The sequence below is a fragment of the Hyperolius riggenbachi genome, chromosome 3 (genome assembly GCF_040937935.1).
Source record: "Hyperolius riggenbachi isolate aHypRig1 chromosome 3, aHypRig1.pri, whole genome shotgun sequence".
Taxonomy (NCBI): domain Eukaryota; kingdom Metazoa; phylum Chordata; class Amphibia; order Anura; family Hyperoliidae; genus Hyperolius; species Hyperolius riggenbachi.
The window spans coordinates 308,241,220-308,259,836 of NC_090648.1; positions in this window are offsets into that span (position 1 = coordinate 308,241,220).

Here is an 18,617-nt window from a genome sequence, read left to right on the forward strand (position 1 = left end):
TGAACTTTGCCTTTTTGATGGTTCAGTAAAGCTAAATTTTATGCTTTTCCTATGGCGAGACAAAAGATTAATTGTTTCTCTTTATCGAATCACACTGAGATTAAGAATGTACTTTCCTTAGCTTTGCCTTCTATCATGGAAAGAAGGTGCTCAATAAAAAGATATTCACTGAGTAAGTGCTTCCATTTTTTACCAATGCAATTCATAGCAACAGGTTGCTGCTTCTGTAAGGCTATTACTTTTACTGTCAACATGACTGCAACTATAAGTTGTCTCATTAGATAGGATAAATTGAAACTGTATCAAAACATCTGACCAGACTAAAACAAGTGTTCTCTAGAGAATGTATAATAAATGATCTGAAGCCTATCAGACACATCAAAGTAAAAGGTAGCAAAGTGTCTGACCCTAAATGGCTGTTTCTGAATCTGTACAGATCAGGGAGATTAAAAGAATATGAATAAATCCCCTATGCTGATAGAAAATTGAAGAGTGATGTTCTGTTATATTTGATGTGTCATTTTAATATGAAAGTAAGGACAACAAACAGGAATGTAAAACAAACTGACAACAATAAAGCCTGAATAGCCCCCCCCCCCCCTCCCTTCCCCATGAAAGTAATTTCAACATGCAGTTTTGCCAGTGTTGAAGGTGTTTTATTCTGATCTCAGTATAGAAACAGATTTAACAGATAAAGCTGCAGTATTATGAATTATAAAGTAATTGTATCTATTCAGAATGGTACTGTCCCTATTTTATACATATATATATATATATATATATATATAAAAGGTGTAACATGGTTACTGTTTGATAATTTAGTCTAGTGTCAGACACAATGTATGGTAACATCAAGTTTCATTGTGGGGCTTCCATACAAGCTCTCTTTTTATTTTTCACAGCCCTGCTCTTGGGAAATTGCAAAGTGGTGGGTCTTAATAACAATGCATTTTTCATTCTGTGTGCATATGCTGAGAAATGACATTGACACAGGCAAGGAGGAAAATGGGAAGAGTAAGAAACCTGTGATACCTTTCCATTTACATGAGTGCTGCAAAATTAAAATGAAACACCACGTTTTTTTGAAAATTGCTATAAGTACAAATCAGTGCTCTGCAATTTTTTTCTATTATTTTGTTTTTTGAAAAAAAAGTATTTTTCCATTTTGACTTGCTGGCAGCTAAATCCGGTTGCAGCTGAAAATTATACATCTTTGCAAACCTGGAAGTTGTATTCTCTTTTGCTCCAGGGAGCTTCATTTCAAACACTTTATATAAAAAAAAATCCTCAGTGAAATATACAGTAGCTCACAACAGTGAGTACACCTCTAACATTTTTGTAAATATTTTATTATGTTTTTAATGGGACAACACTGAAGATATGACATATTGATACAATGTAAAGTAGTTAGTGTTAAGCTTGTAAACCAGTGTAAATTTGCTGTCCCATCAAAATAACTCAACACATAGCCATTAATGTCTAAACTGCTGGCAACAAAAGTGAGCACATTCCTAAGTGAAGAATGTCAGAATTTGATGCAATTAGACATTTTCCCTTTCCAGGGTCATGTTACTCTTTAGTGTTCCAAGATCTCTGATGTGATTGTGAACCGGGAGCAGGTGTTTTAAATTTGGTGTGATCATTCTCACACTCTCTCATACTGCTCACTGGAAGTTCAACGTGGCTTGAGCACACAAACTACTGACACATTAGACACAATTTTGACATTCTTAACTTAAGGGTGTACTAACTTTTGTTTTCAGGGGTTTAGACATTAATGACTGTATGTTGAATTATTTTGATGGGACCACAAATATACACCATTATACATGCTGTCTGCTTTACAAAGTGTCATATTTTCAGTGTTGTCTCATGTAGAGATGTAATCAAATATTTACAAGAATGTGAGAGATAATATATAAGAGTGTTTTGTCACTTGGGGCAAAGTAGTGGCCTACTGACCCTTGCGGGCTGCTCTGGTGAAGACCAATGACTCCACGCTAAGAAAAAAGATAAACTATGCCTAAAATCTTTGCCACAGTCTACAGGCTATCTTCTAACAACAATAGCAGCTAGCTAGATAGCTTAACCTCCCTAGCATTCAATTGCTGCAGGATTTCTGCTCAAAAAGTGGTTCAATTAATTTGAGAATTTTTTTGCTTGCAACTTACTAAAATATGTCAAGTAAGGGTCTCGTATCCATTTTGAGTGTAATAAAATTATCAAAACAAAATCATGTCGAAAAATTAAATTAAAATTTCTAAAATAAACTTTTTAATCACAAATAAAAAAAATCTTCCTCAAATACGGATGAAGAAATAAATCTACAGATGCAGAAATAAATACCATTCTGTGTTTACCTAAAACATATCCCTTGTGTGGTACAACAACTAAGGACCAGTTCACATGCACACTTGCACGTCATTTACCGCCGTTTATGCAAAAGCAGCATTTTGATCTTTATTTTTTCCACTGTCTGGAAGCAGCAGGGTCTAGTTGTACTGGGGTCCCCTGAGGGATGAAAAATGATGATCGCTGGGAATCGCCGCTGAAAGTCAACAAATGCTTTTCTGCATGCTTGCAGAAAAGCATTTGGGTGAGATTCTGGGCAGGTGATTGAGACATCCCCCTGAACCAGCCCTAATGGTCCATACACACGCTGGTCTGAACTCTGAGTGGTGTACCCTGATGTAGTCATGCTTTTCTGACCATAATGACCACCCCCGTCATAACAGTCGTTATGACTGCCATGACGGGGGTGGTAATTATGGTCAGAAAAGCGTGACTACATCAGGCGCACAGTGATTGCATGAAGATCCAGTGTTTAGATTTTTAGCAATACCTGAGCACAGCACAATAGCATTGTTCTTGCTGCTCCCACCACCAGAAACTTCTCCATTACACACACTCATCATTTCTCAGCTCTCCCTGCATAGCAAAAGATGCATTGTGCAAAGGCTTATGACACATCTGTACAGTGTTTTTAAGTGCACTGTTGCCTTTGCCTGATGATGCCTCTGGCTGATGCATGGGGGGAGGGGGGTGAAGGGACGAAAAGCGTATCTGATGGATCGGCTTCCAGCGGGTGGGGGGGTGCCAAGAACAATGCCGTTGGGTCATGCTTAGGCATAGATAAAGGTCCAGCATGCCAGATCTTTAGGGATCGTCATTGGGCTACTGTACATACTCTGGTCTGCTGCACAACTCTTAGCCATGGTGGTTGTTATAGTCCATCACGACTGAGTTCAGACAAGTGTGGCAATAAGTGTCATTCTCTGTACAATATACAGTATGGTACAGTATGGTATTAGATTCCAGAAGTTTGAATTTTCTGTAATGCTGTAATATGTGCCTACTGCCAGTAGGTGGTGCAAATACACCATTAAAACTCTTTCCAGGCCAATTTTCAGCATGGACGAAGCTAACTTGTCTATACCGATTGTTTTTTAAAAACCAGTCAGCCTCGTCCTTACCACCAGGGAGGTTAACATAATGTATTTTCTTATCACTTACATTGAATAAAGCCAGGAGGTCAAAATGATGATTGCCAAGTGTACTTTATAACCTCTGTCTCTGACAACACCAACACTAGCATCTCTCAGCTGCAACTTTTACCCACTAGGCTTCACTTCCTAGTCATGTTCAAAAACAGCTATTTCTTATACTTTCCAACTCATGGCATATCATTATGAGCTTGGTAAAGCATCTGGAGCTGCAACTCCAAACATACTGTCTGGTGGGAAGACCACTCAATTCTGCCAGTCCCAAAGTGGAAGATTCTCATTTACAATTATTTTTCCCGGAAGCACTTCACTAGACTGGAATGTCTTGTCAGCAAATCTGCTAACATCTGCTTAAGTAAAAACTAACAGGAATAGTCTATTTCATTAATTGCAAACTGGGCGAATCCTTTGGAGGAACTGATGGATGCAGAAAGGAGGATGCTACTAGAGTTAGTGACATCACCTTTTCCGGAGGGAGGTGCTACTAGCTTTGTCCTCTGCTGGCCACTAATGGTCCAATTTCTAGCGAAAAATCATTTGAGCGATTAGAAATTCTGATCGGAAGTGAAATATTGTAATACATCGTTCACTACACCATCAACGAACCAATCTTTGCTTCCTATCTATCACAACCAACAAGAAAATCCAAATTTTCGTTCGACGAAAATTCATTCGGACGACATTTTTTTCACTCATTCATAATTGATTGTGTCCACCAATGAAGATTATTTACAACCAATCCGATCAGAATTTCTGATCTCTCGAATGATTTTTCGCTAGAAATTGGACCGTTAGTGGCCACCTTTATGGTGGCCACTAATGATCCAATCTTTTTCATCCAATCTTACCAAATCTATGTAGTAGAAGAGTAAACGGATTGAATATCTTGAATGGATACTTTAGGCAGTCCCTTATATTACATAGAAATGGTAAGATTGGATGAAACAGATTGGATCATTAGTGGCCACCATAAGAACTCCTTCTCGCAGTATTGGCCCGTGTTCTTTGTTTAGTTGCCCACTGCTTTCTGCATCAATTTGGAATTATTTGTATCTCACTGATCATCCCTAGTAACTAAATATGGGTAGCAGTGATGTTTTCTAATAGATCAGATTTAGGAGCAGATTTGTGACTGCCAAGTGATACCAACAAGGGTTGCAGAATTTGACACATTGTTAGGTTCTTATTTTCATAATGAGTTGTATAATTGAGAAACGCATCTTTTCTGCCTTAGTTTAACAAAATATTTCCCCATGTTCTCATCTCTAGTGGTAGTGCGATTAAGATGGACACGTTATGAATGGAGAAGATTATATTTTCATGAAGTTAAATCTACAGCCAACAATAATGTGAAATCTTTCTCTACTGTTAGTTTCTATAGCTCAGTCTATGTGTGAGGATTGGATTTTTGATTATTTTATACACAAATGCCTGAATTATTGGTGAATCAATGGTTCCTATTCCCATTTGCATAACTGGTATAAATTCCAGTGACACATACAGGCATACAGGAAACATCATCACCTAGAGATTGATTTTGGAGGGGGCAGCACCATATTGATCTGTTTGTAGCTTTGTCTCTGTTATACTGCACACTTTAACATATTTATGAACCTTTTCCGAACTCAAAAACTATATGTGTTAAAAGGAGATTATTATTTGTATTGTTGTTGCTGCTGCCTGCTGCTTGTAGTGGTAGCTGCTTATTTACTGGTCAGTGCTGAAATTCCACACAGCATTTTGGCTTCATCTCAGATGTAGGAAAGCATAGTAGAGTTAAAGATTACTTCCAGTATAAAAAGACAGAGCCTTTCACAACAGGCTCTGTCTTAATGCTGCAGGATTGGTATGGTCGCAAAGTTAAATACTTACCTGAAGTGATGTAAATCGGGACTCATGTGACGCTCTGCCCAGTTTGGCAGCCACCAATTTGGTTGCAGCTTCCGAGCTGTGGGTGGGCCATAAAAATGCAGAAGGGGGTGGCTAGAGCCTCTACAAAAATTAGCACCTGCCATGGCTGGAATACCAAGGAGGGGCAGAGCGATCAGTGATCAACTGCCTGGATGAATTACGTTGGATTAGGTAAGTATATAACTCTGAGCCCCTTCCCCCCCCCTCACCCCCAGTCCTGTATCATTAAGACAGAGCCTGTCATGACATCGTAGCTATATATATATATGTTGCTGGTGACCTGGGCGCAGGGTGAACTGAATGATGGCTTACCCTACTGCCACACAAATTCCGGGTGGCATTAAATACTATTCCCCCTCCGAGTTATAGCAACTTGAAGGGAGGAGAGAATTACCCTTGTGCGAGGCACGCAGTATAGCACTAGTGCTATAGCAGTCCCCAATTTCAGTGCTCGGCACTTGACACTGAAACAATCTGCTTCACTCATGACAGCCTTTGTCTTTTTTTTTACTTTAAGTGCTCATTGAAGACTTACAGTGGGATGCAAAAGTTTGGGCAACCTTGTTAAACGTCATTAATCGTTAGTTGTTACAATAAAAAATATCAGTTAAATATATCATATAGGAGACACACACAGTGATATTTGAGAAGTGAAATTACGTTTATTGGGTTTACGGAAAGTGTGCAATAATTGTTTAAACAAAATTAGGCAGGTGCATAAATTAGGGCACCACAAAAAAGAAATTAAATCAATATTTAGTAGAGCCTCCTTTTGCCAAAATTACAGCCTCTAAACACTTCCTGTAGGTTCTAATGAGAGTCTGGATTCTGGTTGAAGGTATTTTTGACCATTGCTCTTTACAAAACATCAGTTTTAGTTTTAGTTCATTCAGGTTTCATGGCTTCAAAGCATGGATAACTCGCTTTAGCTCACACCACAAATTTTCAATTATATTCAGGTCTGGGGACTGAGATGGCCATTCCAGAACGTTGTGCTTGTTCCGCTGCATGAATGCCTTAGTGGATTTTGAGCAGTGTTTAGGGTTGTTGTCTTTTGAAAGATCCAGCCCCGGCTTTGTTCTTTGTTCTTTTTCCTCCATGCATAACGCCCTTTGGTAAGCCCAAATAACTCAATTTTAGTTTCATCAGTCCACAGCACCTTATTCCAAAATGAAGCTGGCTTGTCCAAATGTGCTGTAGCATACCTCAAACGGCTCTGTTTGTAATGTGGGTGGAGAAAAGGCTTCCTCTACATCACTCTTGCATACAGCATCTCCTTGTGTAGCCATTTATTTAGGAAAGGGTTCTTTACAGTAAGAGTGATTAAGATGTGGAATGCATTGCCACAGGAAGTCGTTATGGCAAACTCTATACCTGCATTTAAAGGGGGCTTAGATGCTTTCCTTGCGTTATTATGCCTAATGATGTTGATCCAGGGATTTTATCTGATTGCCATCTGGAGTCAGGAAGGAATTTTTCCCTTTTGGGGCTAATTGGTCCATGCCTTGTGGGTTTTTTTCGCCTTCCTCTGGATCAACAGGGGTATGTGGGGGACGGGCTGGAGTTGTACTTTGTACTGGTTGAACTCGATGGACGTATGTCTTTTTTCAACCAAAATAACTATGTAACTATGTAAAAGTGCACCGAATGGTTGAACGATGCATAGTGACTCCATCAGCAGCAAGATGATGTTGTAGGTCTTCGGTGCTGGTCTGTGGGTTGACTCTGACTGTTCTCACCATTCATCGCTTCTGTCTATCCGAGATTTTTCTTGGTCTTAATTTGAACTGAGCCTGTGGTCTTCCATTTCCTCAGTATGTTCCTAACTGTGGAAACAGACAGCTGAAATCTGTGAGACAGCTTTCTGTATCCTTCCCCTAAACCATGATGGTGAACAATCTTTGTCTTCAGCTCATTTGAGAGTTGTTTTGAGGCCCCCATGTTGCTACTCTTCAGAGAAAATTAGAAGAGGAGGGACACTTATAATTGACCCCCTTAAATACTCTTTCTCATAATTGGGTTCACCTGTGTATGTAGGTCAGGTGTAGGGGTCACAGAGCTTACCAACCCAATTTGAGTTCCAATAATTAGTCTAAAGGTTTTGGAATCAATAAAATGACAACAGTGCCCAAATTTATGCACCTGACTAATTTTATTTAAACAATTATTGTGCACTTTCTGTAAATCCAATAAACTTCATTTCACTTCTCAAATATCACTGTGTGTGTCTCCTATATGCTATATTTAACTGAGATTTTTTACCGTGACAAACAACGATTTATACAGGACGATTAACAAGGTTCCCCAAACTCTCACATCCCACTGTAAATGTCCTGGAAAAAAACTCCTTTTATTTAAAAAAAAGCCTTGCATACAAACTATTTTAATACATGGAAATATTCAGATTTTATTAGATATTTTCCTTGCTTTATTTTGCCATGATAATTGGACTACCTTGCATTTATGATCGTCTACATATTTTAGTGAAACAACACTTTACTTATGTTACCTGAAACCTCTTCTTTTGTGACTAATGTGCTCAGTTCATTTCATTTTTCTCTAGGGATCTCTTATTCCATGCTAATGTTTGACATTTCATAGTTCATTTAAACTAAGTGAACAAGCAGAAAGCTGGTAGGAAAAGAAGGGAGGAATATATTAGTTCTACATTGGTTTTTGCACTTGTGCAGAACATTGAGTAAATAGCCTTGACATTATTTTGTAAATACTGTATGACAGATGTTAAGCTGCTGCAAAAGATCAAACTAACATTCATTGTCATTTGGTTTTGCAAAGTGTCAAATGCATAGTGCATCACTATCTCCCTGACCTTTTGATGTTTTAACATCTACTATGTTCTCTGCAGAAATCTCGGTTACAGCTCTCATGTATAAAATAATACAGAACAATTTGCGCTTTGCTAGTACACCATGCACATTGCTTCTCGGTGTTAGCAGTAGATTTATTCATCTACAGATATCACTTCCACAGCAAATTCACTGGGATTATTCATGCTAATTGATTTTTTGCAGATATATTACTCATCAAATCATTTTCTTAGAAGGAATAAGTGTTTAAGGTTCTAAGTTTGCAGCCATTCAATAGGACCATTTTTGAACTTTTTTAGAATCAGCTTCAACACAACCAAGCTCTAATAGAGCTTTATAGCTTGCAACAAGAGGTAGGGAATACCTGCTAGCTAGCCATATGAGCCAAGTTCTTTTCTTCTGGATTCACTAACTGTGCAGGTCATATAAAACGGGGGCGGAGACCCCCCTTGCTGAGATGACAATCTTTGTCCTACAGTCTAGTGGTGCTGTCTGATCAAGGCCTTGACTATTTGCTGTATGCTTGGTGTATGCTGCTTGAGTGAGTGAGTGGGGCTTTGGTCTACAGGGGTGCTGGGGATGTGTGCTGCTGGGTGGGTGGTTGGGTATATATCTCAGGCTATTTTAATGATTTTTTTCTATCAATAAAATTTCTACAGTTTTTCATAAATACTGTCTCTTTTGAGGTTTATTGGTATGTACCATCCACAACACATTTAACCTTCCTAATTAGTCTTGTTGTACCTGCTAGCTTCCTACACATATTACCCTAGTAGTGCATTGAATATGTAGCAGAGTGGGTTACCCAACATGAATCACCTTAAACTACCTCTATATCCTACTACTGTTGGGCATACAGAAACCAGTTTGTAGTGAGTGATGAATTGACTCCCTTTACTTTCTTACATCACATATCCCCAGGGCCCAGACACACTAAAGCAGTTGACAATGAATATCTGGAGAAAAAAAATAGCATTCAATGTCTGGGCTGTTGATGGAGGACTCAAAACAACCCAAGGGACAGCCTCTTTTGTAGCAGGTTTAAGGATAGGTAATATTTGTTGCTTCAAAGACACCAGTAGAAGCTTTGACTTCAAAGAACAACCTTATTAGTTTTACTGACATTTCTTTAAACATGTTTTTGGGGTGTTGCTGATGTTGTATACAAACAAAGGTATTTAACCAAATAGGTTACCCTGTAGAGGAAAGTATGTTCTGAAAGCATACAATGGGGCATATTCAGCAACAATGGTGAAATTACCATGCACACACAGAACACTATGGTATTGGTAATTGCACCAGTTACATTGTGCACATTGCACAAATAGCACAGCTCGCATTATCTAGGTAATGAGTGTCATAATTTGCTGGTGTAACATACAGGCACTTACACATGGAGTAATTTTTCACTCTGGGTCTTATACCACCAATATTTCAATAAGTACTTTCTTAGTCAGACAGTATTGATTTACACAGGCAGATCTTAAATCTTTATTCCCAGACTTGCAACCAATTAAGAACGCATATTGTCTGCTAAGGTCATTGGTGAAGTTAACTAAATTTGTCAGGAAAGAACTATGGCTTCAGCTATATCAACCTTTTCAAGACTGATATACAAGATAACAGAGGTCCATTTGGGAAATGAATCAGTTCTGTATCTCAGATACTTTTTACAACCTCTTCCTCACCCGAGATGATTCTATAGATTGGCTGTAGAGTGTTGGCAATTCTTGTTATCTAATGAAGTGTATATTTATGACAACTGAGCGTGCCGTACACGCTGTCCTCTAGGTTGTAGTAGAATTTGGAACAATGCTATACAAGATAACAGAGGTCAACATTCACTTTGATTTGAGCAATGCAGGGGGGTAGGTCTTGCTTCCACACAGGGCTACTGTGGGCTATGTGCTATGCATGCAAGTTGCATACCTGCTTTGGCTGAACAACAGTCATTATTATTATTATTATTATTATTTATTGTATTTATAAAGCGCCAACATATTACGAAGCGCTGGACAATAAATATATACAATGATACCTGGAGTCTACATGAAAAGGGCGCGGGTAAAAAAGGGCGCCTGGTGGAGCCCATATATACCAACTTCGGCTACAAAAAAGGCGCCTGGTGTAGCCCATATAAACTTCGGCTACAAAAAAGGGCGCCTGGTGGAGCCCATATATACCAACTTCGGCTACAAAAAAGGCGCCTGGTGTAGCCCATATAAACTTCGGCTACAAAAAAGGGCGCCTGGTGGAGCCCATATATACCAACTTCGGCTACAAAAAAGGCGCCTGGTGTAGCCCATATAAACTTCGGCTACAAAAAAGGCGCCTGGTGTAGCCCATATAAAAACTTCGGCTACAAAAAAACTCTGGGATGTGTTAATTACTATTCCCCCTCCAGGCCGCCATGGATAGTGGGGGAATGAAATAAATCGGCTTCCAGCGCTTGTAGCCCATATCAAAACTTCGGCTACAAAAATACTCAGGGATGTGTTAATTACTATTCCCCCTCCAGGCCACCATGGATAGTGGGGGAATGAAATAATTTGGCTTCCAGCGCTTGTAGCCCATGTCAAAACTTCGTCTACAAAAAAACTCCGGGATGTGTTAATTACTATTCCCCCTCCAGGCCGCCATGGATAGTGGGGGAATGAAATAATTTGGCTTCCAGCACTTGTAGCCCATATAAAAACTTAGGCTAGAAAAAAAGGCAATAATATGGGCTACAAAGGGGCACCTTACTGTAGCCAAAAAAAATACGGGCTACAAAGGGGAGCCCGCTTGTAGCCGAAAACCTTGTAGCCGAAAAAATATGGGCTACAAAGTGGAGCCCGCTTGTAGCCTATATCAAAACTCGGGCGCCCTTTTCTACACCTTGTAGCCCATATTTCCAGAAATAACATTGATGTCTATGGCGGCGCCCTTTTCATACAGGCAGCTCGGGCGCCCTTTTCAACCGATCCCGATACCTGGATGACAGACATAGGGTTATACAACATAGAACAAAGTTAAACATGCAAATTGTTCAAAATACATGATCGTGTGATATGGGCTGGTTAGGTAGGCCCAGTAATACAAGTACAGGCTGTCATAGGACAGGAGCACATGATCCTGTAGAATACACTAGGGAATGGAGGACCCTGCCAGAGGCTTACAATCTAAAGGGTGGGGTGGAAACACTAGGTGGGGCTGTTAAATATTCCTTACAGAGTTACTGTGTGGTAGGAGGCGTGTAGGCCATCATAAAGAGGTGGGTTTTGAGGGCTTGCTTGAATGTGTTGAAAGAGGGAGCAAGTCTGATGGGTGGTGGAAGGGCATTCCAGAGGGTGGGGGCAGCTCTTGAGAAATCCTGCAGACGGGCATGGGAGTGTGAAATGCGTGGGGTGGTGAGGCGAAGGTCATTGGAGGAATGGAGGGGGCGACCTGAACAGGCTCCGAGATGTAGGTAGGGCAGGTTTTGTGCACAGATTTATACGCCAGGCATAGAATCTTGAAACTTATCCTGAAACGAATAGGGAGCCAGTGCAGGGATTCACAAAGGGGAGATGTGGATGCAGAGTGGTGCAAAGAATGGATGAGTCTTGCAGCTGTGTTTATCACTGATTGAAGGGGGGCAGTGCGTTTCAGGGGGAGGTCAGAAAGGAGGGAGTTACAGTAATCAAGGCGGGAGATGATGAGGGCATGGATGAGCAGTTTGGTCGTGTCCGGGGTTAAGAAGGGGCGGATCTTGGAGATATTACGGAGGTGTAAATTCAATTCAATTCACTTTATTGTCATTGTGTAACACAACGAAATTACTTTTCATGACAACCCCACGGTGCATATAGGAAACATAGTGATAGTAACAAGAAAGACAAGAAATTATACAAGTGTGCCAGGTATTACAGATGTTTAAACAATTTGTACACAGTGTTAATTATTTCAGAGAGGATTCAGAATTCATCAAGTTTATGGTGGATGGGAAAAAGCTGTCTTTCAGTCTGTTTGTGTGTGTGCGGATTGATCTAAAATGTTTACCTGATGGAAGGAGCTCAAACAAGGCATTTCCAGGGTGAGTGTCGTCCTTGATAATGTTTTTGGCCCTTCTCACGCTGCGAGTATTATACAAAAGTTCCAGTGATGGTAGTTCAGTGCCAATAATGGCTTCTGCTGTTTTAACAACTCGCTGCAGGGCTTCTCTAGTAGCCTTCGTGCAGCTGTTGTACCAGGCCATCATGCAATTGGTCAGAACGCTTTCTATAGTGCATCTGTAGAAATTAACCAGCAGCTTCTGTGGGAGGTTAGCGCTCCTTAGTTTTCTCAGAAAGTAGAGGCGTTGTTGTGCTTTGCCAGTTAGAGCTAAAGCATTGTCAGCCCAGGACAGGTTCTCTGCGATGGTGACTCCCAAAAATTTGAAGCTGTAAACTCTCTCCACAGCCTCTGCATTGATCATTAGCGGTAGGTGAGTGGTCTTTTTGGTGGTCCTAAAGTCCAGAATAATTTCTTTGGTCTTCTTTGTATGTAATAGCAGATTGTTAATGTCGCACCATGCAGTCAGGTTCCTAACTTCTTCTCTGTATGCAGCTTCCTCATTGTCTGATATAAGCCCAATGACAGTCGTATCATCTGCAAACTTAACAATTATGTTTGAGGTATGGATAGGCTGGTAGTCATGGGTGAAAAGTGCATAGAGGAGAGGGCTTAATACACAGCCCTGTGGCAAGCCAGTGCTCAGGGTAAGGGTGGAGGATGTCTGTTTTCCTAGTCTGACAGTTTGAGGGCGATTAGTAAGGAAGTCCAATAACCAAGTATATATGGAGGGAGCAAGACCTAGTGCATGGAGTTTGTTGGTCAGCTGGCTAGGTACAATGGTGTTAAATGCTGAGCTGTAGTCAACAAAGAGCATCCTAACATAGGAGTTGGGCTTTTCCAAGTGTGAGAGGGCAGCATGGAGAGCTACACAGATGGCATCCTCAGTCGATCTATTTGTTCGGTAAGCAAACTGGTGTTGATCTAGATTTGCTGGGATGGAGGCCTTGATGTGTGTGGCTACCAGTCGTTCAAAGCACTTGGCGATGACAGGGGTTAGAGCAACTGGTCGATAATCATTAAGACAGGTTATCCTAGGATTTTTTGGGACTGGAACAATGGTTGTAGATTTAAGGCATGATGGGACTACACCCAAGAACAGAGAGAGGTTGAATATTTGTGTAAAAACTTTCGCTAGTTGACCAGCACAGGCCTGGAGCACACGTCCTTGCACACCATCAGGACCTGCAGCTTTCCTGGTGTTGATATTTGTGAGTGCTTGCTGCACTTAATGTATGTGAAGTGCAGCAAGCAATTGCAGGCTCTGGTAATGTTTTGGATGTGTGGGATGAAGGAGAGGTCAGAGTCCAAGGTGACACCCAGACAGCGGGCCTGGGAGGTAGGGAGAATGGTTGTGTTGTCGATTGTGAGGTGGAAATTCAAAGTGAAAGGCAGAGACCAGCACTGCATGCATATAAATGTATTTGCATCAAATGAGCACTTAGATTAACCAAGAGTGAAGCATCTAAAGCAGCAAAGTTAGTAGGCTGTCTGCGCCATTGGCACTGGGCCAGTTCACTGCAACCAATTCCATTCCTCATGAAGAGAGTTAGCATCCCTGGGTGATGTTATTTATTCCGTATGTGCAATTTCTTCATCTGTGATGCAACAACAGTGCTGACAAAATCTTTTTTGCACTGACCAATGCTTTAGTGCATCAACTTGTCCATCAGTGGTATAAATCAATGTCACTTAGCAAAGCAAATGATAGAGCCTTTAGCAGATCCTACAGTGTTGAGGAGACTGCCTTTGGGAAACTTGCAAAAAAGTGTATAAGCATGTATTGTTGGCCTCTGCTCTCTCCCGCTCTTTCCCTTTTTATATTAGCCTTTGATTATTTTTTTACATTTAAATTATTAACACTACAGTAGTAATGCAGTAAAGAAGAACACCACCCCAGAGGACCTACCGTTCATGGTAGGTGAAGAAAGTTGCACTCTTTGACATAGAAATAACCAGTTTATGATGGATATTACACAGAGGCAAGTTAGTGATTGCTTTCAGATCCAGGATAGAGGGCTTTTGTATAAAGACTGATTGCGCACAGTGCTGGCTCTTCCTTCCCAGGCCTGAATATGTACAGATAATTGTATAAGGCCAAGTTCACAGTGGTGGATCACGGGGTGGTGTAACAGCCACTTTGTAACGAGGCTTGCAGCTTTGCAATGCACCACCGATGTGACGTTCACATGAGTGTTGCGGTACAATGGGTTGGGGTATGGTAATGCACTGCATTCAGTGCGTTACTGCTTAGTACGCACATTAACAGTAGAATTGAAGCATAATTTTGAGTGTAACAGGTAACTATGGCGCTGCTGTCTGGATCCATTGTGATCACTGTTAATATGGCCTCTGGCTGATATAAAGAAATAATGAGGTGCTTATTCATGATTTATTTTAAAAAAGTATTTTAGTCTAGCTTTATACTCAATTAACTGTTGAACCGGTTTTTGGGGGGCTCTACTTTAGCTTCAAATAAATACATTGGTTTAGTGTGATGAAAGCAAAATCTGACTTTTCTATTTTCTTAACTTAAGAATACAGAGTATTATCTTAGTAACAAATTAGATATATTATTTGGATGCTTGCCTTCCACAGACAAAGCACAACTGGTCAGACTTGATAACAGAATGTGGTATATTCTATAGTTTACGTGTAATTGTTGTTCTCACTATCATAGATTAAGTTTGAGAAGTAAAGTATGCTATAATTAGAGTCATTTGTCAACCTGTTCCCTGTTGTCAAAACAATATATCAAAATGTGTTTTATTTATTTACTTCTTAGTTTATGTCCTTTTCAACGATAATGTGTTTACTTTCATTCGTATAGATGTTATAATGTTTAGGCATTTACTAGGCATATGTTCTTGTTTTGGGTTTCAGAATCAATAATAAACCTTTTCTACACTACCATGCCTTCTAATTAAACTGTTAACAAACTACTATAATAGATCATATGGCTGAGCAAAACAATTTCTGTTTGTGCTCCCATTACCATTCAAGATGTTTTTTTTCAGCATTCACTTTTAGACAAACAAATGTGTTCTGAATGCAGAAACCATTTTTAAATGCAAGGTAACAAGGACAAGAGAGAATTGCATGGTAGATTATAATGAGCAAAAAATATTAGATTGAGAGAAACTTAACAATTGGATTTGGATGAGAGTTCATCTACTATCTGCATAGTGATGGCATTTGATTTGCTTTATGCTTTTCTTCTTTTTTCTTCTTTTATTTACATCACAAAATGATTTTGCTAGTCTATGTATGTGCTACCAACATACACAATTGTGCACTCAACTAGTAGACTCACTTTGGTATGACTCACAGGAACAGATATTCATAAAGATACTAATGGACCAGCTGCTAAACAAGTGAATAGACTGATCTTTAAAAAAATATATCAGGGCATTATTTAAAGATACTAGGGAAATAAATCCCAATTGATTAAATATTCACTACATCTCACCAATTATTCCAAGGAAAATGGTTCTAGCAGTGGGACATTATGTCAAAGAGATATGATCATCGTAAGGAATTATGAAAGATCCAGCTCATTTTGACAAAATGATACAATAAAAAATTACCCCACAAAGGGTGACATTAGTAGACTGAAAACATACTGTAACTACAACAGGACAAAGTACACACAACAACACAAATTAAAGGATCCAGTTCTGTATCATGCTTGAAGAAGAAACTTAAAGAGACCCTGAACAGTCCCAAAAATGAAATTGGTACTTACCTGGGGCTTCCTCCAGCCCACCGTAGGCTGCAAGGTCCCCTGGCATCCTCCTGGCTCCTCTCCTGGTCCCACTGGCAGCTCTATTACCAGCTACTTTTGGACTGATGGTCAGCTGTATACTTACTGAACGGGGCAGCTACACGTCATTGCACTGGCTGGCGTGACGGTCCTGAGCATGCACAGTTTTCTAACTCTGAACCGCGCATGCTCAAGACTGTCACGCCGGCTAGCACGATAGAGGCTGGCGTGATTATGCAGAGCGTCCCCATTCAAGAAGTATACGGCCGACCTTCAGCCCGAAAGTTGCCAGTAATGAACACCTCAGCATGGCTGGGAAAAGGAGCAAGGAGGACCTTGCGGCATACGGTGGGCTGGAGGAAGCTGCAGGTAAGTACCAGTTTTATTTTTTTGGACTGCTCAGGGTCCCTTTAAAGTTTCAAAATCTTGCAAAGAAATCTTGTATGGTTAGTCATTAAAGGTATTAACAACTTTTGTTATTATGTTTTTAGAAATAAGTGCAGAACTGTCTTGCCTAAGAAAACTGTGGGAGAATTCTGAGTGAAGTATACTGTGGTAGCTAGTAACATAAAAAAAAGGTTCAAAATAGAATGTCAATGCTAAAATAGCAACAGTCAGAGCACTTCTTCGGGTACGATGGACTGAATAATGTCACTTAGTTTAGATTTGCTGAAACTCATTTTTGCTTTCATAAAAGAATATGGTGACCTTACACAGTAAAGTTGCTGGCCGGTCTTTACAAGGAAGAGATGTGACTGTCTGACAGCTGTGAAAGAGAACTGCAGGAAAACCAAGCCTGCAAGTAACAATATACGAAGAATGAACACAGCACTCAAAAGGCTGCTGCAACAAGCTTTGTATTGAGCATGCAGGGTTACACCCACGGCATGACCAAACGTAAAAAAGAGACGGCACACCAATGGCTGCAAAACGTTGCTTGTATTGTGGAACAGTGACACTACATGTTACGGACATGCAGGTCCTTCATCAGGTGTGTCACCTGATGAAGGATCTGCGTGTCCGTAACATGTAGTGTCACTGTTCCGCAATACAAGCAACGTTGCCTCTTTTTTACGTTTGGTTGTACCAGGACCATTTGAGCAATCCGGTCAAGGCAATCCCAGGCAAGCACACCTGGGTGCTGTCTCCTTGGAACACTTTCCAGTGAAGTTACATCCACGGTATGTTCTGGGCTATGCCCTTTCTCAGGTGTGTTACCACCTGAGGAAGGGAGCAGCCCGAAACAAGTTGTGGATATAATCCTGCATGTTCCTAATACAAAGCTTACTGCAGAAGGCTAAGGAGTGCTGTGTTTATTCTTCATGTAGAATTCCAGGACATGGTTATAAAAGAGACTTTGGAGGTGTCTCCTAAGAAAATGACTGCTTTAGCTTCAATTTACATTTTTAGGGGTATGTGTGCATGGTGTTTAAAAAAACATATTACCGGACAAATGGATAAAATGAAGTAGGTAGCGGTGGACTTACCCCTCCAAAACAGACACAAAACATTGCCGTTATAAGCAAAAATCAGATTATTTACATACTCCAGGGCAGGGCGGCAGGATATGTACTGGACCACATTGGTTATATGCTCCTATTTATTGCCTGAGGAAGTGGGATATACCCGCGAAACGCGTTGCACCTTGTTCGGAGTATGTAAATAAACTGATTTTTGCTTAAAAAGGAACTTTTTTGTGTCTGTTTTGGAGGGGTAAGTCCACCGCTACCTACTTCATTTTATCCATTTTAAAGAAATATTATTTTTACCCTGTTGTTGCCTCTGTACTACTATTGCTGTTGTTTCCACCCCTGGTGGAGGGGAATTCTTCCTTTTTCCCGATCTACAGAGAGCAACTATTTAATCCAGAGTGGGGACAGGTCTAATCTCCTCACCTGCCTTCATAATGGTTACCTAAACGGTAACCCTTGTTTGTGAGTATAACCTACCTATACTTACCTTCCATACCCAATTTACAGTACATACTACACTATACTGGGCTTTCGGCATCTACCCTTATTATATTTACTTATATTTTTGGAGCAAAGGGATAGACTAGGGATTTTGTTGATGTTGTAGAAACTGCTGTAGAAACTGATCCTGTAGCCACCCTTCTATTTCTTTACTTTCTGGCTTAGTAATACAGCCTATTGCACCTCCTACAAATTATTGTGGGTAGTGAATAGCACTCTCGCCTTGCAACGCTGGGTCCCTGTTTTGAATCCGAGCCAAGAAGCTATCTGCAAGGACTTTGTATGTTCTTTCCATGCCTCTGTGGGTTTTCTCTGGGCACTCGGATGGTTTCACTGTTTACACTGCCAACACTGCAACAGTAGCATTAAGGGTTTCAATGTGTGTCATCCTTGATCAGGGGAGGATATACCTTTAGGGGATTAAGCCACATGCAATACAAGGGAGATGGCTTATTTGATCAAGTGCTTATTTGATCAAGGGGAATCAAAATATGCCTCAATGAACATAGAAATAATATACACAACCCCAAGAAAGCAACTAGTGAGGAACAGGAGAGAAAGAAGGAAA